This window comes from Ailuropoda melanoleuca, chromosome X (assembly GCF_002007445.2).
Source record: "Ailuropoda melanoleuca isolate Jingjing chromosome X, ASM200744v2, whole genome shotgun sequence".
Taxonomy (NCBI): domain Eukaryota; kingdom Metazoa; phylum Chordata; class Mammalia; order Carnivora; family Ursidae; genus Ailuropoda; species Ailuropoda melanoleuca.
In genome coordinates this window covers 68153745-68164508 of record NC_048238.1, presented here as the reverse complement: position 1 = coordinate 68164508, position 10764 = coordinate 68153745, and the positions used below count along the sequence as shown (strand labels likewise).

General features: G+C 35.1%; 2 pseudogenes; one reads left to right on the top strand and one right to left on the bottom strand.

Moving 5' to 3' along the window:
- Positions 1-4727: 4727 nt before the first annotated feature.
- Positions 4728-5101, bottom strand: LOC117797495 (annotated as a pseudogene).
- A 5168-nt stretch (positions 5102-10269) lies between these two features.
- On the top strand, positions 10270-10555 carry LOC100484317 (annotated as a pseudogene).
- Positions 10556-10764: the final 209 nt, after the last annotated feature.

Sequence of the window (10764 nt, the reverse complement as noted above, 5' to 3'; positions counted from 1 at the left end):
ATAAACTCCAATTTAATATTTGTTCCTTTGTTCATTTTTCAGAATATACACTCTAATCTTCCATCTATATATGCCTGTCTACGGCTGTGGTACTAATGCACTAATCACAAACTTACCTTTCTGATTTTCCCATTGGGTAGAACAACTAATCAAAAGGGATGCTGTATCCCTCATGCTTGAATGTTATGGCTGGATGGTTGCATAGCAGGATAAGAAAGCACTCTTAAATGAAGGAATAGATGAGCATCGCAAATTCCTTTTCAAAATATTTTGATCCACACATTTTGGTTTGGATCTGCCCATATTATCAATGTCACCCCCACATCATAAAAAATGAATGCTCAATATTGATGTATAAAATAATATTTATAAAATATTAATAATTTGTAAGGAATAGGGATATAATAGACTTGTGTTTCTACTACCCACTCAATTTAAAATATAAAATATTAACATCAACTTCAGTATCCTGAATGTCGTTCTCTGATCCTTTCTCCTTTCATCCTCCTCTGAGGTATGTAATTACTACCCTAAGTCATATGTTTAGCAATCCCTTGCATTTTTTCAAAAATTTTTTACATATATTTATCTTTCTACATAATATATAATTTAGTTTTGTGTGATTATTTGAACTTAATTTTTAAATTGATTTTATTCTTTTTAATTCCAATAAAGTTAATACATAGTGTTATATTAGTTTTATGTAGAGAATATAGTGATTCAACAATTCCATACAATACCTAGTGCTCATCATAAGTGTACTCCTTAACACCTATCACATATTTAACCCATCACCTCACCCACCTCCCCTCTGGTAACCACCCTTTTTTCTCTATACTTAAGAGTCTGTTTCTTGGTTTGCCTCTCTCTCTCTTTTTTTCCCTTTGCTCATTTGTTTTGTTTCTAAAACTTTACATAGGAGTGAAACCATATGGTATTTGTCTTTGACTGGCTTATTTCTGTTACCATTATACTCTCTAGATCCAACTATGTTGCTGCAAATGGTAGGATTTCATTCTTATTATTGGCTGAATGATATTCTGGTGTGTGTGTGTGTGCGTGTGCATGTATGCATGTGTAATGCTACCATAAACATAGGTTTGTAGGCACCCCTTTGAATTAGTGCTTTTTTATTTTTTGAGTAAATACTCAGTAGCTGGATTACTGGACCAATGGGCAGTTCTATTTTTCACTTTTTTTAAAATTTTAAATTTTATTTTTAATCTGGCAAGAAAGAAGTAAAACTTTCACTATTAGCAGAGGACATGATACTGTATATAGAAAACCCAGAAGACTCCACCAAGAAATTGCTAGAATTGATACACAAATTCAGTAAAACTCCAGGATACAAAATCAACATACAGAAATCTGTTGCATTTCTATACACCAATAATGAACCAGCAGAAAGAGGAATTAAGGAATCAATCCCATTTACAATGGCACCCAAAACAATAAAATACCCAGGAATAAACCTAATGAAAGAGGTGAAAGACCCATCCTCTGAAAAGTATAAAAAACTAAGGTAAGAAATTCAAGATGACACAAAGAAATGGAAAAATGTTCCAGGGTCATGGATTAGAAGAACAAATATTGTTAAAATATCTATACTACCCAAAGCAATCTACACATTTAATGAAATCCCTATCAAAATACCACCAGCATTTTCCACAGAGCTAGAACAAACAAGCCTAAAATTTGTGTGGAACTGCAAAAGACTCCTTATAGCCAAATCCATCTTGAAAAAGAAAAGCAGAACTGGAGTTATTACAATTTCAGACTTCAAGTTACATTACAATATCTGGTTTTCAAAACAGTATGGTACTGGCGCAAAAACAGACATATAGATAAAGAGAACAGACTAGAAAGCCAAGAAATAAACCCAGGATTATATGATCAACTAATCTTTGACAAAGCAGGAGAGAATATTCAATGGAAAAAGACAATCTCGTCAAAACAAACGTTGTTTGGAAAACTGGACAGCAACATGCAAAAGACTGAAACTAGACCACTTTTGTACACAATACAAAAAACTAAGTTCAAAATTGATTAAAGAACTAAATGTGAGACCTGAAACCATAACAATCCTAGAGGAGAACATAGACGGTAATCTTTTTGCCATCAGCCATAGCAACTTCTTTCAAGATATGTCTCCTGAGGCAAGGAAAACAAAAGCAAAAATAAACTATTATGACTTCATCAAAATAAAAACCTTCTGTACAGGGAAGGTAACAATCAACAAAACTAAAAGACAGCCTATCAAATGGGAGAAGATATTTGCAAATGACAAATCTGATAAATGGTTAGTATCCAAAACAGAGAAAGAACTTGTAAATCTCAACACCCAAAAAACAAATAATCCAATTAAAAAATGGTAAGAAGATATGACTGGACTTTTTTCCCAAACAATTCATGCAGATGATCATGGATACATAAAAAGATGCTCAAGATCACAGATTATCCGGGAAATACAAATCAAAACTTCAATGAGATATGACTTCACACCAGTTAGAATGGCTAAAATTAACAACACAAGAAACAACAGGTGTTGGAGAGGATGCAGAGAATGGAGAACCCACTTACCCTGTAGGTGAGAATGCAAACTGGTACAGCCACTCTGGAAAACAGTATGGAGGTTCCTCAAAAAGTTAAAAACAGAAGTACCCTATGATCCAGCAACTGCACTACTAGATATTTACCCAAACAATACAAAACACTAATTAGAGGGAATACATGCACCCTGGTGTTTATAGCTGCATTATCAACAATAGCTAAATTATGGAAAAATCCCAAATGTCCATCGACAAATGAATGGGTAAAAAAGAAGTGATATATATACAACAGAATATTACTCAGCCATTAAAAAAAATATCTTGCCATTTGCAATGACATGGGTGGAGCTGGAGATTATGATGCTAAGCAAAATAAGGCAGTCAGAGAAAGACAAAGACTGTATGACTTCACTCATATGTGGAATTCAAGAAACAAAACAAATGATCATAGAGGAAAAAAGGAGAGAGACAAACCAAGAAACAGACTCTTAATTATAGAGAACAAACTGATGGTTACCAGATAGCAGGTGGGTGGATAGTTTAAATAGGTAATGGGGATTAAGGAGGGTGCTTGTTGTAATGAGCATTTGGTGTTGTATAAAACTGTTGGATCACTAAATTGTACACTTGAAACTAATATTACACTGTATGTTAATAACTGAAATTTAAATAAGAACTTTAAAAAACAGTATAGTGAGATATCATGTCATATTCATTAGGAGGGCCACTATAAAAAAAAACAGGAAATAATATTTGTTGGTGAAGATATGGAGAAATTGGAACCTTTGTGCATTGTTGTTGAGACTGTAAAATGGTGTAGTCCTATAAAATATAGTATGAAGTTTCCTCAAAAAATTAAAAATGGGATTACCATATGACCCTGCAAATCTCATTTCTTGGTATATATCCAAGAGGAATTGAAAACAGGATCTCAAGGAGATATTTGCATACTCACATTCATTGCACCTTATTCACATGAGGCAGAAGCAGCAGAATGTCTCTCAGTGTGTAATGAATAAAGAAAATGTGGCAGAAAATGTGGCCTATACATATAATGGAATATTATTCAGCCTTAATAAAGGAAATCTTGTCATGTGCTACAACATGGATGAAGAAAGGACGTTATACTAAGTGAAATTACCCAGTAACAAATAGACAAATACTGTATGAGTTAAGTTACATGAGATAACTAAAGTAGTCAAACTCATAGAAACAGAACATAAAGGTAAAATGGTGGCCACCAAGGACTGAGTGGAGGGGGAAAAGAGGGTATAGAGATTTAGTTTTGCAAGACGAAAAATTATTATCGGTCTGTTGCACAGCAATGTGAATATAGTTGACACTACTGAACTGTACACCTAAAAATGGTTACAATGGTGAATTTTACATGTTTTTTTGAAAGATTTTATTTATTTATTTTGAGAGAGAGAGAGAGAGAGAAAGAGCAGGAACAGAGGGAGAGGGTCAAAGGGAGGCAGAGAGAAAGAATCTCAAGCAGACTCTGCGCTCAGCATGAAGCCTGACACAGGGCTTGATTTCATGACACTGAGTTCATGGCTTGAGCTGAAATCAAGAGTCAGATGCTCAACCAACTGAGCCACCCAGGCACCCCAATTTTACATGTTTTTTTTTTAACCACAATTAGTATTTTTTTAAGAGCAGCAGCAACAGCTTGAGAAACACTTGTGTGTTGGTATTTATGGATTTGGTGAGCCTAGAACATTACCATATGTAACCAGTCTTCAGCTAGTCTACTGGAGGATATAAGAATCCATCTCAGCAAACAGCTAATCAGCCACCAGACAGCTAACCTAATCACCATGAATCCAGCAGCCAATCCTAGACATATGAGCCATAGCAAAAATCAGCTGAGCCTGACACCGATCTTCAGAACCACCCAGATGAAAACAACTCAAACTGCTGACCTCCATATTTTCAAGCAAATAAATGGTTATTATTTGGGAGAAAAAATAAAACAGAAAGCACTCACTGTCCTTCCATTTAGAGGGAACTTGTCAATCTATGTAAGTTGTATGTATGTGTTTATGCAGATAATAGTATTCTCTTGTTTGTTTGCAACATTTATTTCTTTAATTCCAATGCCTGTTGTGGGGCATTTAGGCTGTGTGTATGCATGTGTCCCTTGAGGAATTTCATTTGCACATATGTATTACATCCCTAGAAAAAAAATCCCAAGATTTTCCGTCTTGCTCTTCATGATCTATGATGCCAGCTGAGGTTATCAGTACAATGAAGACAAACTGGAGGGATGGGAGCAGATTATTCTGCCATTTTTCTAGATCTTTGCATTGTACATCAAATCTGGGCTGATCACTCCACACTCGTTTAACCTGCCTGTGAGGTTCACAACAATTTTCCCAGCTTTATGATCGTTAATGATTTCAAATTCACCAATGTAACCATGCTTCATCATCACAGTTGAAACTAGATGATGACTTTGGAGCAAGGCCTAATAGGAACCTGTCGTTTGCTTCTCTTTTCAGCATTGTTAGTACTCTTGGAGCAACTCGCAGGACATTCATGTACACCATTATGGCAATGCAGAAAGATAGCAGAAATAGCTCATTTGTTTTCAATATTGTGATATTGAAAATAGCACTGAGATGAGCACTGCGTGGATGTATTTTGTGTGCAACAATGATATTTTCTTGGGGCGCCTGGGTGGCACAGCGGTTAAGCGTCTGCCTTCAGCTCAGGGCGTGATCCCGGCGTTATGGGTTCGAGCCCCACATCAGGCTCCTCTGCTATGAGCCTGCTTCTTCCTCTCCCACTCCCCCTGCTTGTGTACGCTCTCTCCCTGGCTGTCTCTATCTCTGTCGAATAAATAAATAAAATCTTTAAAAAAAAAATGATATTTTCTTAGGCCAAATTCTTAGACATTGGATCTATGCATGAAAGTTATGTAAGTGACTCAGATGTACAAAAGGCATTAACTAAATCCTTTTTAAAATATGGGAAGTGGACTTTCTTTTCACATTTGGTCACTTTTTAAAAAATCTAGCATTGTTTAACTGTAAAAATCATTTGATTAACTACCTTGGATGAGCAGACCAAGAAAGAAATCTATAGGCAATGAAAACAGATATTAGTGGATAAATTCTTATTACAGATGAGAGAATTGTAAATGCAACCCAAACAGACAAAAACTTATTGTTATTGTTTTGATGTCTGCCTTGCCTATACAATGTAGAAGATTTTTTAGTGCCTGTGGTGAAATGCAGCACACATTTTTGTAAAAAAAACAGGCAGTAAGAATTTTACATGTTCATAATGCTATCAGGTCCACTAAGTTACTTGTGCATAAATGCCCCCAAAACATTTAGTTTTATCCACACCCTTGAAAAGGTAATATTAAGATCTATTTATTGTACATCTTCATCTATTTTAAATGCCAGCTAATGTATGAATGGTTCATATCAGAAGGCTATTCAACTGAAGACTATCATTAAAATGGCATGAATCAAAATCCTTTTAAAGTAAGACTAGCTAAATATTTCAGACCTCAAGCAAAAAACTAATGAGTAAATAGATGTTTAATCCTTCATATTCCCTGTACTTTTCAACTAATGATTAAATTGTCCTTTTCAACTAATGAGTAAATAGATGTTTAACCCCTCTTACTCCCTGCAATGCAAGTATGACCTGGTTCTTATATATGTCCATAGACGTGGGAAAAATATTTCCTTAAACAGACTAGAATATTTAACTTATGACCCAAAATGATTTGTATAGTCTAGGATATTTGGATAATGTTCAATAACTGGTGAATTTCTGGGTAGCTGATGTTTTGGGGCCATTCCTATAAGCATGTAAGGTTTAGTTGCCATCAATAATGTATTTAATGGAGTTCTGACAGTTTTTGGCAACTCTGCACATATTCATTTGAGAATTAGCAGAACTCTGAATGAGCATGTAGGCAACCAATACTAGTCCTCTAGGTCCATCTCCTGGCCTCAAATCTTACAAGGGGCTGCTTAGAAAGTAGCTGTTGTTGTTGTTGTTGTTGTTGTTTTTTAATAATATTTTTTATTGTATTATGTTAGTCACCATACAGTACATCCCTAGTTTTTGATGTAAAGTTCCATGATTCATTACTTGCATATAACACCCAGTGCACCATGCAATACGTGCCCTCCTTAATACCCATCACCGTCCTATCCCATTCCCCCACCCCCCTCCCCTCTGAAGCCCTCAGTTTGTTGAAAGTAGCTGTCTTTATAAAGTTAGAGAAACATGGCAGTAAACACCACCATCGTTACATACAAAGCTTCCCTTTCTAATTCCTGGAGTGTGTATGTGTGTTGGAAAAGAGCCCATATATGCAACTAGGAGAGAATCTCCAATATTATAACAGTTGGGAGAAAGAGTCCTACTGAACCCTGAGAAAACTGTCTCCACTGCTGTTCCATGAACTTATGCATAAAGCAAATTTTAAGAATTCATCTTACAAAGTTCTAAGAATGGATCCAGGTCAGTGTGAAATAGAACATTGAGAACAAATTTTGAAAGATGTTGTCATTTGTATTTGGGTAATTGTTAAAATTATTTTTTCTTTTGGTAGTGGTCATCGGAATCCAGGACCTGCTTCCCACCACCACCTCCCACCTTGAAAGGCAAACAAAGCTTGTTAATGTACCGCTATAAAGAATGATTAATTCTTGGAAGAATAAATATTTTTTTCTCTTTCATTTATAAAGCATTGCATGAGTTCTGCAGACAGCACTGATAAAAGAAATGATTTAAATGCCCATTTAGTCTGGCACTCACACACACACACACACACAGAGATATGCACACATACACCCCCTCTTACAGGCAATAGGTTCAAGTAAACATGATATCCTCCCAATTTAGAAAAATAATCTAAGAGATGTTTATGGTTTTAGCATTTATATCTTAAATATGGTATTTGACAAGACACAAAAACCTCTTTTAATAGCCCTCTCCTCTCTCCCTCTTTCTCTCTCATACACACACACACACACACACACCCCTACTTACCTTTTGGAAGGGAGAGAGACTTAAAAAGCATAGAAGTATAGAAGTTTCTCTGGTATATAAGCTAGAAATGGTAGAATTGGGGTGCTCTAAATCTAAGATCATTGATTGACTTCTATTTCCCCAGTCCAAATTATAGGTTAGGTGTTTTCTTTTTAACCAAAGACTCTCTTTTATCTTTGAATTTTTCACTTGAGGAATATAGGCCTAGGTATCTATCCCTGAGATATCTTATTTGTAGATACAGAAAATAGAGTGAGATTGTGGGCCACAAATCTTTCAAGCAGAAAATAGAAATGAGAGTAAGATAGCATGGTAATTAACACAGATGAAAATAGTTTGTATTCTTCCCTAGAATTATCGTGGGTGATAAATTGCATTAGCTGGAATCTATATTTTCAAGTTGTAAATCTTTATATGACAAAAGACTGCCTTGTATCTTGCAATGAAATTAGAGAACAAATATTAAGATGTAGTTTTTATTTATTTGTAAAATTATAATACCAGAGTAATTGCATGAACCTGTACATGAAATTATGGCCACAAGTTATTACTTGATGGTCATTTTCCCACATTAAATTATATGGGTAGGTACATAGAAATGCAGAATGACTAAAGTTCATTGCACACATCTTGTCAAGTGGTTAAAAGATTTCCATCAAAGGACCAGTTTATGCTGAAAATATTTATTTTAATTTGAATCTCTTTCATGCATTAAAAATTCAATTGACTGAAAAGGAAGATCAGAGCTATCTTGCAAACATCTTTGAAGAGTGCATTTGCTTCACCCAAATTGGTATGTTTACTGTAGAATGCTTTTATAAGTGGATATCTCTGGCTTCCCACACATCACAAGTGCTTCAGATGACTGTTAAACCAGAGAGCAGTACATCAGAAAAATAATGCTTCTATTTTCTTCACTGGGCATCCAGTGTGAGCTGCTTCTTCAGGCTAAAGACTACTGGGAGGGATTTAGCTCACAACTTAGAACAGTCCTCAGACACATCCATGAACCCTTGGATACCATTCACATTAAAAACAAACAAACAGAAAACCTGCCTCCATATTCCAAGGGCTAAAATTAACCCAACTCCAGCAAAGGTGGAAAAAGACTAGCTTTGATCCATAGCTCAGCAGTTGTTAAATCTTGAATCTAATTGCACCCAGCTGCCTCATGACGTGGAAGAAGTATTTGGAATCAAAGGGCATTGGTATATTATAGAAAGTATAAAAAGTGCAAAGTTCTTAATTCTTGGAAATTAATCAGAATCTGAATGCCCACCCATCTAGGATGCTGTGAGGGAGAGGTCTATAATGGATGTATCCTTTGAGGTCCATTCCAACTTTCTGATTCTATGCTTTAAGGGTAGAATTATGAAATGTGAATAAATAGAGCATATTTTTATCACCATGATTTTAATAGTTTTCTTATAGACACTTATGTGAATTACAATATGCTCCCTTAACTAAGGTGACAAGATATTATCTAGAACTGTACAATAAAAGCACTTGGTGAACTGAGTGTAAATTTCCAGTAATTTGCCCATTTTATCATACATTTATCCATTTTTATACAGATATATTTATTTATAAATATTAGGTACAGAGTTTACAAAAGAATAAAAATCTATCCATTTTTAATCATCCATTTATTATAATTTATATTCTATTCAGTTAAAATAAGTCTGGTGAGTTCTGGTGTTGGAAGAGTGCATTATATCAACTAAAACTCCTATGGATAACAAGAGTAGACTCTGCAAAAAAATATAAAAGTAACTGTTATTTGAAGGAACTGGAGAGAAAGCAAAACCTATAGAAATTGTAGGGTTCTTTGACCTTTGAAAAAAGGAAATCATACTGCTTGAAGGACACCTTCATACATCATTTCTCCTGAGGACAATCCCTAGCCAGAGCATCATTAGGGTAGAAAGGAGCTTATAAGGAGATTTGCAAGCTCCCCCATCTACGGCTACCTCTTGTTCAGGATTTTACCCCTCAAATTAAATTACTATAGAACCAATAAAAACCACCTTCTAATACAAAAGACAACAATGTTTTTGTATAAATGGCCAGATAGGAAATATGTAAGGTTTTGTAGGACACATACAATCTCTGATGCATATTCTTCTTTGTTTTCCTTTTTTTTTTTTGTTTTTTTGTTGTTGTTGTGTTTTGTTCTGTTTTTTTTTTTTTTTTGCAAACTTTTGTGAATATGAAAAACATTTTTAGTTACCATTCTTAGCTTGAGGGCCCTGAAAAAAGGTCAGATTTGGATGAAGGGCAAAAGTTTGCCTATGCCTGATCTAATACCTCAAGCACATAAGACTGTATCATATAACATATATATATTAGGATTCCCAGAAGAAAAGGGGAATGAAAATGGAGCAAAAAAACACTTGAAGATATAATCCTGAAGATTTTCCAGATTTGGTGAAAACCATAAATGTACATTGGTTTAAGAAGCTCAGTGAACCTAAGAAGTGTAAACAAAAACTGAGGTACCTCATAATCAAATTTTCCAAAGTAAGGATACATACAACATCTTGAAAATAACCCTTTATATAATATTAACTTAAAGTGAACTGAAATGTTAAGGGTGCATGTCATGATCCATAGGGCAAGCACTAAAAAACTAATACAAAAAGGCAGAGTTAAAAAAAAGTAGAGGAATTTAAATGGGAAACTTAAAACTAACCTGATAATGGGCACCCAGGACTCCAAGGTAGCTTTATCCATACCAGTGAAAGAGAAGAAGCTCATGGATGCCAAGCTGGGAGAGCTGCAAAGCTGGATACTGAGGCAGGATTTCACCCCTAAAGGCATTGCTGGAGTGTTTCAAAATGATTACTACTGGTATTACAACAAGTATGTCAATGTGAAGAAAGAGGGATCACTGGGTTTATTATGGTGCTGGCAGCTTATGTGCTTTTCAACTACGTCATTGTTACAAGGAACTCAAGCATGAGTTGCTACACAAGTACCACTGAAGAGGGCCCAGTGTGGAGGCACATTCTGGATTCCTGACCATGACCTTTGCCTGGAGCCCTTGAATCCTTTCATATCCTAACTGAGAATTAACATTCAATAAAAGATGACTGGTACATTGATTTAAAAAATTAATTAATCTTTGGGCAACTAATCTTTGATAAAGCAGGAAAAAACATCCGGTGGGAAAAAGACAGTCTCTTCAATAAAA